Genomic DNA, 12,179 nt, shown 5'->3' with positions numbered 1-12,179 from the left:
GTAGCATACCATAACTTTCATACACATCTGAGTTACAAACAAAGCTGTGATGCTCCACTTGTCAGAAGTACTCCTATTTCTAAATGCATGGTGCCTACAGTGAAACCTGATGGTGGCAATTTAATTTACATGGGGCTGGTGTTGGGAACTAATTTTCATTGATCTCATGAATTCAGATGTACTGCTGTATACTGGAAGCAGATGCTACTATCACTCCGTGCTCTTGGTAGACGTGCGTTACAGATCTTTTTCATGTTGGAAAAAGGCACATTTTGTTGCATTGAAGAACATGGTGATATGAGAAATACTTGGGCACTGAATCATTATGGGGAATTCTGAAGAGAAGTTGAGCATCACTCTCCATCCAGCAACCAGTCTCGAAAAGAGGTCGTTCTTGAAAAAATGTTGCAATACGTTGGCAATCTTCATTCCATGCCTAGAAGACTTGGTGCTGCCTTTTTTAAAAAAAAAAAAAAAAATTGTACAAAAATGGTTATTTTTGGTGTGGGGTGTATTCATTTTTGCTTCAACTAATTTGAGTAAAACTGAATATTGTTGTAATGAATGATGTCTTAACCTTACTTTCATGGTATGGGTTAAAAAATGATCTGTGAAAGTCAGTCTCATCAGAAATTTGGAAATTGTTCTTGTATTCAGGGAGAGTTTTTAACATTTTACTCAAAGGGTATATCTGTGAGAGATACTATATGCATGCTTTGGGGGATCCACTGTGACATCTTTTAACACCTTAAGGACATGGCCATTGTAGCGCATTTAGGGTAATTAATTTTCCACTAAGCAAGTGCTGCACAAATAAGGTAACTTTTATTCCCTGTGTTGACACTATCAGAGATAGATAAATTATACACACTTTTTTTGTGAGAAAAGACTACTATGACCTGTTTTAACCTCCTTTTTCGGGGACTTTCAGTTCTAATGTCTGACCGCTAACTCCTGTATGATACAAAGAAAGCTGTAAACCACTGATGGTAGTGGCCAATGGATCAAAAAATCCCAGAAAAAGCAGAGGATTAAATGAATAAAACAGGTAATACTGAATGATATATAATTTTATAAGAAATGAGTCTGCTCTGCTTTCCCGCCTCTATAACATGGTGCCTGCAGATTGGAGGGCATTTTTATGGTGACATTCTCTTTAACCACTAGGGGGAGCAGCTACTCACATTTGATCATAAAAACGAGTGTACTGCTGATTTTCATTACAACTGCTGTAAATGTAGGTAGGGACTGCTTGTAGGGGTCTGTCACTTCCCCTCTCCTTCTGGATGTTTGTAAGAGGAGGGCAGGAAGAGTGTTTCAGTCCACAGTGCAGCACCTTTTGTTTGACTAATGCAATATGGTCAATGTCACCAAGGAATGCTAGCAGATCTGACTAATGAAAACCTGCATTGAATAAAGCCATTCCTCCTTTTTGGAGTTTTTTTTTTGTTTACAGCGTTTAGTAACTTACCTGGTAACATGATTCTCCAGGTCAGTATAATTATGGCAATACCAAACTTGCAAACAAAAAAAAAATTTCAGTAAAAAAAAATAGTTTGATTTGGCAGCATTTTCAGAGATCAGTAACACTAGTTTTTCCATCTGAGATGAGCAATAGCTTGTTTTTTTGCATGGTGAGCTGATATTTTTATTGGTACTATTTTGTGTACATACAATGTTTTGATTGTGTGTTTTTTGGACATGGGGTTCATGAAAAATGCAATTCTGGCCTTTAGATTCTGCTGTTTGACAGTTACCATAGTGGTTAATTCATTATTTAACCCCTTTACCCCCGAGGGTGGTTTGCACGTTAATGACCGGGCCAATTTTTACAATTCTGACCACTGTCACTTTATGAGGTAATTACTCTGGAATGCTTCAACGGATCCCCCTGATTCTGAGATTGTTTTTTTCGTGACATATTGTACTTCATGATTGTGGTAAAATTTCTTCGATATCACTTGTGCTTATTTGTGTAAAAAAAAAAAAAAAATAAATAAAATAAAAAAAAAAAAAAAAAAAAATTTTGGCAAAAATTTTGCAATTTTCAAAATTTGAATTTTTATGCCCTTAAATCAGAGAGATATGTCACACAAAAGAGTTAATAAATAACATTTCCCACATGTCTACTTTACATCAGCACAATTTTGGAACCAAAATTTTTTTTTGTTAGGAAGTTATAAGGGTTAAAAGTTGACCAGCGATTTCTCATTTTTCCAACAAAATTTACAAAAACATTTTTTTTTAGGGACCACATATTTGAAGTCACTTTGAGGGGTCTTTATGACAGAAAATACCCAAAAGTGACTCCATTCTAAAAACTGCACCCCTCAAGGTGCTCAAAACCACATTCAAGAACTTTATTAACCCTTCAGGTGCTTCACAGGAATTTTTGGAATGTGGAAGAAAAAAATGAACATTTAACTTTTTTCACAAAAATGTTACTTTAGACCCAATTTTTTTTATTTTCGCAGGGGTAACAGGAAAAAATGGACCCCAAAATTTGTTGTGCAATTTCCCCTGGGCACGCAGATACCCCATATGTGGGGAAAAAACACTGTTTGGGCGCTCGGAAGCAAAGGAGCGCCATTTGACTTTTTGATTGTAAAATTTGCTTGAATAATTAGCAGACACCATGTTGCGTTTGGAGAGCCCCTGATGTGCCTAAACAGTGGAACCCCACCCCCCCCCCCCACAAGTGACCACATTTTGGAAACTAGACCACCCAAGGCACCTATCTAGATGCATAGTGAGAACTTGGAACCCCTAGGTGCTTCACAAATTGATTCGTAAAAATGAAAAAGTGGAAAACACTTTCATTTTTATGAATCAATTTGTGAAGCACCTGGGGGTTCCAAATGCTCACTATGCATCTAGATAGGTGCCTTGGGTGGTCTAGTTTCCAAAATGGGGTCACTTGTGGGGGAGCTCCAATGTTTAGGCACACAGGGGCTCTCCAAACGCAACATGGTGTCCTCTAACAATTTGAGCTGATTTTCCATTCAATTTGTTAGCGGACACCATGTTGCGTTTGGAGAGCCCCTGATGTGCCTAAACAGTGGAGCTCCCCCACAAGTGACCCCATTTTGGAAACTATACCCCTCAAGGATTTTATCAAGGGGTATAGTGAACATTTTGAACCAAGAGGTACGACACAGAATTTGATAACATTAGGTCATCATATTGAATAAGTTGTCATTATTCTTGAGCGCAAGTGCTCGCTACTTGAGTTTGCATTGGGTACTCAGGTATGCACCATGTATCGCGCGTGCTCAAGTGAAATGCTCGAGTCCCCGCCCGCATGTTTCACGGTTATTAGACACCCCAAAAAAAACATGCGGGGATCGCTCATGCATGGCAGGCAATCCCAGCGAGGTTTTTTTGGCCGCGAGAGACTCGAGCACCCGCGATACTCGGTGCATACCCGAGCACCCGATGCAAACTCAAGTAGCGAGCACTTGCGTTCAACACTAGTTGCCATATCATCTTCTTTTTTTTTTTTTTTTCTTTTTTACTTTTGAAAAAAAAAACAACCCTAACATTAGCACAACCCCAGCCCTAGCGTTTATTTTTTATGCCGTTCCTCGTGCGGTATAAGTGATGAGATTACTTTATTCTTCGGGTCGGTGCGATTACAGCGATACCAGAATCATATGGGGTTTTTATGACTGACAGCTGTCACACACAAAAAGACGCATTTTTTGTAAAATCTAGTTTTTGCATCGCCATATTTTGAGAGCTATAATTTTTCCAGATTTTGGCAGACAGTCATGTGATGGCTTGTTTTTTTGTGGGATGAGTTGACGTTGTTATTGGTGCCATTTTCGGGCACGTGACATTTTTTGATCGCTTTCTATTCCAGCTTTTGGGAGGCAGAATAAACAAAAACCAACAATTCAGGAATTGTTTTTTTTGTTTTTTTTTATGCCGTTCTGCGTGTGGTAAAATTGATAAGGCAGCTTTATTCTTCGGGTCAGTATGTTTACAGCGGTACCACATTTATCTTTTTTTATGTTTTGGCGCTTTTACACAATAAAAGCTATTTTATAGAAAAAAATATTCTTTTGCATCGCTTTATTCTGAGAGCTGTAACTTTTTATTTTTCGGCTGATGGAGCTGTATTGAAGCTTGTTTTTTGAGGGACGAGATGACGTTTTCAGCGGTAACATTTTTATTTATATTCGTCTTTTTGATCGCGTGTTATCCCATTTTTTGTTTGGCGGTATGATAAAGCATTGTTTTTTGCTTTTTTTTTTTTTTTTTTTACAGTGTTCACTGAAGGGGTTAACTAGTGGAACAGTTTTATAGGCCAGGTCGTTATGGATGCGGCTATAACAAATGTGTACTTTTATTGTTTGTTTTTTTTCATAATATTTATTGATGAGTACATTATATTTTTATTTTTAGTGGATTATATTTTTTTTATTTTTTTTTCACTTTCTGGGAGTTTTAACACTTTTTTACTTTGTCCCACTGTGGGAATTTCACTTTTTTTATTCTGATCGCCTGCACAGCATAGGTATGGAGCACCATCCCTGTGCCATGCAGGCAGTCAGCGCTGGACAGGGAGAAGATAGTTTGGAGATGCACTGCGCATGTCCAATCAATCTTACTGCTGTCTGGTGACCCGGATGTTGTCATGACAACATCGGGTCATCATGGCAACACCCGGGAAGCCGCGGCAGACAGCGCTGGAGGCCGGAAGAGGAGGTGAGTATACCGAACACCTCCCCTTGCCTCCGCAATGCTGTGATCGACTTTGATCGCAGCATTGCGGGGGTTAATGTGCTGGGAGCGGTGCGGGACTGCTCCCTGCACATAGTACCGGGTGTCAGCTGTGACAATCAGCTGACACCCGGCAGCGATCGCACCTGCACAGCCTGTGTGCGCGCGCGATCGCCATGACGTACTAATACGGGTCAGGCTCTTAAAGCCCAGGGCACAGACGCGTATTAGTACATCATGGGCTTTAAAGGGGTTAAAGGGAACCTGCCACCAGAAAAAAACACTTAACCTACAGAGCAGTATACAGAGTGGCTGCTATAACCGCGCTCTGTGTTGGGGACGGCTGTCAGTCAGGGCTGGGGGCGCGGTTACATCCGCCACTCGGTATTCTCAGAGCAATGACTGAAACCAGAACATTGCTGGGGGAAATTAAGTTAATTTTGTCCCCGCAGCGTTCGGCTAAATACTGGCACCGGGCAGGTTAGTAATGCTATCAACCTGCAGATTAACCCCATATCTACATTTTGATCACGTTTTTTTTTTCTGGTGTTCCCTTTGACTGATTCAGCAGTACCAGCTTCTTTTTTTCACACTGGGGTGGAGATTCCTTATTTAATTTTTTTTTTTAAGTTCCTATCCATTTGAAAAAATAAATTGCTATTACTAAATCTGTAAAAGTAGTTACGTATATTAACCATATATTAGACAAAGAAGACAACGTTCAAAACCTAGGAAAAACAAAATGGGCAAATACCCTGCTGTAAATAAATAGCAATAGTGTATGAAAATAACATGGGGTACTTGTATTTTTGATCATAACAAAATGTTATCCTAAAGCCATCCCACCATGTCATGGTGACCCTATTTGACACGGTCCTAACCTCTAGTATTAACCCCTTCATGACCGGGCCATTTTGCGTTTTCGTCTTTTGCTCCCCTTCTTTGAACGACACCATTGTTTAACCATATCGTGTACTGGAAAACGGGAAAAAATTCCAAGTGCAGTGAAATTGCAAAAAAAAAGTGCAATTCCACAGTTTGTTTGGTTTTTACATGTTCACTAAATGCTAAAACTGACCTGCCATTATGAGTCTCCAGGTCATTACGAGTTTGTCGATACCAAATGTGTATGGATTTTTTTTTCACCACTTAATAAAAAATAACCTAAATTTTTTTTTTTTTTTTTTAAACAAACAAGTATCATTTTCCCAGACCCATGGCGTCTCCATTTTTCGGGATCTGGGGCCGGGCGACTGCTTATTTTTTGCGCGCCGAGCTGACGTTTTTGATACCATTTTGGGGTAGATAAAATATTTTGATCGCCCGTTTTTGCATTTTATTGCAATGTGGCGGCAACCAATAAAACGTAATTATGGCGCTTTGAATTTTTTTTCTCATTTTGACATTTACCGATCAGATTCATTTTTTATATATTGATCGGGCGATTCTGAATGTGGCGATACCAAATATGTGTATATTTGATTTTTTTTTTATTATGGTTTTATTTTGAATGGGGCAAAAGGAGGGCGATTTTAAACTTTTTATATATACATTTTATTTTATTTTTTTTTATTTTTTTTTTTTTGCTTCAATGATCTCGATGTTAAACTAGAAGCTGCAATTGTCTGATCGCCTTTGCTACACACAGGCGACGATCTTATCGCTGGTCGGCGCTCATAGCAATAACTACAGGGGTCTCCTGAAGACCCCGGGGGATCATGCCAACCCATCAGCAACATGTGTTGTAATAGTATGGCACATGTCGGAAAGGGGTTAAAACCTTACCATATGTCAAATGACAAATGTGAATAGGGCCCAATATGTAGTAGGTATAATATTAGCAAATACTTCCAATTAGAAATGTATAGTTCCTCAGATTTGCGATGTCACTTACCTCATGTAGGACATTGCAATAGCTTGGGTATCCATGGTTATGGCAACTCGTATAGCGACAGTTAGTTGGCTCTTAGTGGTCAAAACCATGGACACTTGAGCTACTGCAATGCCCTGCACATGAGGTAAGTGACATAGCGAATCAGAACTTCTAATTGAAGGTATTATTATTATTACTACTACTACATATTGGAATAGGATCTTTGAGATGGCATACCCCTTTGTCCTATAGCTCAGGATCCATGTATGGTACCACCACACTGAAGAGTCACTCATTTTAGTATGGAGGGAAGCTATGATGTTAGGTTGTCCAGTGTTAGACAGACATTTTCTAAGTACAGCAGATTTGTCCTGTCTCCTAGTCTGGCCTTTGAGTAGTATTAACCACTTCCCGACCGCCCACTGTAGATAAACATCCGCGCTGCCTGGGCTCTGAGCAGCGCGGACGTTTAAAAACGGTGGGTGGTCCCGCAGCGCTCAGGACCCCCAGGGTCATGCAAGCGCTGCGGGAGCGGTGCAGAGTGATGGCTCTGACAGGGAACATCATCGGGACCTGATTGGATCAGGTCCCAGTGATGTTAACCCTTTGCTGTCTTCTATATGCCGCGATCTATAGTGATCGCGGCATATAGAAGACAGCAGGAGGAGAGGAGGTCGTCCACTTACCTCTCCGACGGCCCCCTTATACCTTCCAGGACCTGATGTTGCTATGGCAGCTGGAAGTCACATGACCGCCTCCAGATCTGCCATATATGGTGTCCTGCCTGGCTCAGCCTGCAGCTGAAGCCAGGCAGGAGACTGACTGTGAAACAGTCAGCAAAGATCTCATGTAATGTAATACATGTCTATTACATTACATGAGATCAGTGATCAGAAAAATAAAAATTAATGTTCCATACAGGGACTAAGTAAAAATGTTTAAACTGTTAAAAAAAAATTACAAAATAAATAAAAATAAATAAAATATTAAACCGATAAATCCGTATATTTATGCAAAAATAAAAAAAGTACACATATTTGGTATCACCGCATCCGAAACAACCCGAGCTATAAAACTGTCACACTAATTAACTCCTTCTGTGCACACCGTAATAAAATAAATAAAAAACTGAGCAAAAAACTATGCTTTTTCCTCATATCTCCAAACAAAAAGTGGAAAAAAAATGCAATCAAAAAGCAAAATGGAAATAAAAATGGTACCGCTGAAAACGTCATCTTGTTCCGCAAAAAACAAGCCACCATACAGCTCCATAAGCCGAAAAATAAAAAAGTTATACCTCTCAGAATAAAGCAATGCAAAAAAAATATTTTTTCTATAAAATGGTTGTGTAAAAGCGCCAAAACATAAAAAATATATACAGTAAGTGTAGTATCGCTGTAAACGTACTGACCCGAAGAATAACGCTGCCTTATCACTTTTACCACACGCAGAACGGCATAAAAAAAACCCTCAAAAAACAATTCCTGAATTGTTGTTTTTTGTTAATTTTACCTCCCAAAAAAACTGAATAGAAAGCGATGAAAAAATGTCACGTACCCAAAAATGGTACCAATAAAAATGTCAACTCGTCCCGTAAAAAACAAGCCGTCACATGACTGTCGGCCAAAATATGGAAAAATTATAGCTCTCAAAATATGGCGATGCAAAAACTAGATTTTGCAAAAAAGTGTCTTTTAGTGTGTGACAGCTGTCAGTCATAAAAACCCGATATAAATCTGGTATCTCTGTAATCGCACCGACCCGAAGAATAAAGTAATCTCATCACTTATACCGCACGATGAACGGCGTAAAAAATTAAATAAAACCAATTCTTCACCTGCTACTGATTAGTTTATTATGTCTCACAAAGATCGCAGTATGGCTCGGCACACATTTATCCTGCGCTCTGCGCTGAGCACTTACACCAGAGTTTCCGTGTAAATCTCTGAAATACGTGATTCAGCCGGAACCCATGACGGAAGATTCCCTGTAATGAGGCAGATATAGGCCACTGTGGATGCCGTCTAGCCTGGGATCCCACGGTGTCATTTGTTTTAGGCGTGCATAAAAGTGCGGTTGGCCACAGTTTTGTGCACTTCTGAAAAAAAGGACACCGCTAAACAGAGGCCAGACGGAGTCCAGAGTAACTCTGCTGCCTCATTACAGTGAATGGATCCCACAGGGGTTTCATCTGAATTACATCACTTGGAAATTTAGATGGAAACCCCGATGTAAGTGCTCAGCCTAGAGCGCCGGATAAATGTTACGTAAAATGTTCCCAATAAAAGCTTCAACTCAGTCCTCCAAAAAGCTAGTCCCCACTCAGGTCCGTCATCTGTTAAAAATATAAGGGACTTCCAAGTTACTGGTAGCAGAAAGGCTCTGGAAAAGCGAAATGGTCCTTGCCCCCCAAAAGAAATTCAGAAAATTTTGTGCTCCCAAATCCAAATGCCTAATCTACATAATAATAATTTGTTCTCCAATTGTCAAATAGCACTCCGTCCCCCAAGATCTCGCCGTATGGCTGAGCCACATATGGGGTATTGACACTTTTAGAAGAAATTGTGTGACACATTTCGGCACCATTTTTACCCATTGCCCTGTGTGAAAATGTAAAATCGGAGGGTAAAACATTTTTTTGTGGTAAAAATATAATTATGCTTTTTTCACTGCCCAATGGTATAAATTTAAAAATTAAAAAATACTCACTACTTCCCTAGATGAATTCCTTCAGAGGTGTAGTTTACAAAATGGGGTCACTTGTGGGGGTTTCTACTGTTTCGGCATGTCAGCGACTCTTCAAATGTGACATGGTGTCTGCTGCCTATCCCAGCCAACATAGCGCTCCTTTCTCTTCCGAACCCTGCCGTACACCAAAGCAGTGGCTTTCCCCCACATATAGGGTATCGGCGTACTCAGGAGAAATTGTACAACAAATTTCATGGTGCAATTTATCCTGTTACCCTTATGATAATGCAAAATTAGGGAATGAAAAACATTTTTTGTGGGAAATATGTGAAAATTTTATTTTTACGGCTCAATATTATAAACTTCTGTGAAGCACCTTGGGGTGCAAGGTGCTCCCCACACATCTAGATAAGTTCCCTAAGGGGTCTAGTTTCCAAAATGGTGTCACTTATGGGGGGTTTCCACTGTTTAGGAACATCAGGGGCTCTCCAAACACAACATGGCGTCTGTTAATTATTCAGACAAATTTTACATTCAAAAAGTCTAATGGCGCTCCTTCCCTTCCGAGCCCTGCCGTGCGCCCAAACAGTGGTTTTCCCTCACATATGGGGTATCAGCACGCTCAAGAGAAATTGCACAAAAAAATTTGGGGTCCATTTTTTCCTGTTACCCCTGTGAAAATAAAAAAAATTGGGTCTAAAGTAACATTTTTGTGAAAAAAGTTAAATGTTCATTTTTTTCTTCCACATTCCAAAAATTCCTGTGAAGCACCTGAAGGGTTAATAAAGTTCTTGAATGTGGTTTTGAGCACCTTGAGGGGTGCAGTTTTTAGAATGGTGTCACTTTTGGGTATTTTCTGTCATAAAGACCCCTCAAAGTGACTTCAAATATGATGTGGTCCCTAAAAAAAATGTTTTTGTAAATTTTGTTGGAAAAATGAGAAATCGCTGGTCAACTTTTAACCCTTATAACTTCCTAACAAAAAATTTTGGCTCCAAAATTGTGCTGATGTAAAGTAGACATGTGGGAAATGTTGTTTATTAACTATTTTGTGTGATATATCTCTCTGATTAAAGGGCATGAAAATTCAAAGTTTGAAAATTGCAAAATTTTCAAAATTTTCGCCAAATTTCCGATTTTTTTCACAAATAAACGCAAGTGATATCGAAGAAATTTTACCACTATCATGAAGTACAATATGTCACAAAACAACAGTCTCTGAATCAGGGGGATCCGTTGAAGCGTTCCAGAGTAATTACCTCATAAAGTGACAGTGGTCAGAATTGTAAAAATTGGCCCGGTCACTAAGGCAAAAACAGGCTCTGGTGCGAAGTGGTTAAATAGACAGGAGGGATAAGTTTTATATGTGGGGATTGGCAGACCGGTACATGACCCAAACTTCCACCAGAACCAGAAACCCATTGAAAATAATTGAGACCCAAACTTGTAAGAAAATAAAATAAAAAAAAAAAAAATCCAGCTTTCTTACGAATGCAGAACATTTCTTTTCGGGTTTGCCCATTTCTAGTTCTATGTATCATTCTTCCACCTCTCATCCATTCTCCCCCATGTAAAAAGTTTAATACTTTGTCGCTCTCCACTAGATATACACTAGCTATTGAACCCGTTCTATGCCCGGGTGGCGAGCATTTTTATTGGTACAATTCCAGTACCATTTTTTTTAACCCCTTAGTGACCAATAGACATCTTTTTATTGACCTGCGATATAAGAGACTAGTGTTCCTCGTCAGGTGACTATCCTGTAGCTGTCAGCTGTACACTATAGCTGATAACCCCTTAGATTCTGCAGTCAATAGTTACTACAGAATGTAAATAGTTAAGTGTGGGGGCTCCCTCTAACCTCATCGGCACCCTGATATCTTGATTGTGTAGTGCTGATGTTTGCCATGGTAGGTAACTGCCTTAGGGGCTGCCGGCTATAGCGGCCAGTTCAGAAAGTATCAAAATTTAGGTGATAAAAGTAAAACTTTTTCATTCCTGTCATGCCACTTTCCATGACTTCCTGAAAAGAACCAAAAGGGTTAATAAACTACCTGAAAGCAATTTTAAATACCTTGAGGTGTTCAGTTTTTAAAATTGTATGACTTTTGGGCGGTTTCCAACATATAGGACACCCAAAGTCACTTCAAAACTGAGCAGGTCCCTATAAAAATAAGTTTTGTAAATTTCCTAATTTGAAAAATTACTGCTACATTTTTAAACCTGCTAAAATGTTAAAACACCACAACACATTACAAATGGTGCTGATGTAAAGCAGACATGAATGAAATGTTATTTATTAATTATTAAAGTTTTTGTGTAGTATGACTATTGGGATTAACGAGATAGTCATTCAAAGTTTGAAAATTGCAATTTTTAAAACATTTGTCAAATTTCTGATATTTTAATAAACGCAAAACATATCAACCTAAATTTACCATCATTATAAAGTATAATGTGTCACCAAAAAAAAAAAGTCTTAATCAATGGGATATGCAGAAGCATTCTGGCGTTATTACTACATAAAATGACAATGGTCAGATTAAAGAAAATTGGTTCGGTCACTAAGGGGATAAGACAGCATCTGTGAATTTGCATATAGTGTTTACAATAAAATGGACCCGGAGATCGTGGTATGCGCACGCACCGACTACGGCTCAGTTTTAAGTAATGTACTGCAACGTCAGCTTAGTAGTGCGCACTGACAGTGATGGGCGGTGCATGCGCACTGCTATGTTGACGCTGTAGTACATTGTCAATAAAATGGCGCCGAGTCAGCGCTTGTGCATACCACGCTATCAGGTGCCATTTTATTGAAGACCCTGTATATGTGAATTTGCAGACAAGGTCTTAAAAAAAAAATAAATAAATAAATAATGGTGGCAGATAGATT

This window comes from Phyllobates terribilis, unplaced genomic scaffold, assembly GCF_046119375.1.
Source record: "Phyllobates terribilis strain yellow unplaced genomic scaffold, ASM4611937v1 Scaffold_11__3_contigs__length_659146591, whole genome shotgun sequence".
Taxonomy (NCBI): domain Eukaryota; kingdom Metazoa; phylum Chordata; class Amphibia; order Anura; family Dendrobatidae; genus Phyllobates; species Phyllobates terribilis.
The sequence above is the reverse complement of the archived record's forward strand: the minus strand, read 5'-3'. Positions refer to the sequence as shown.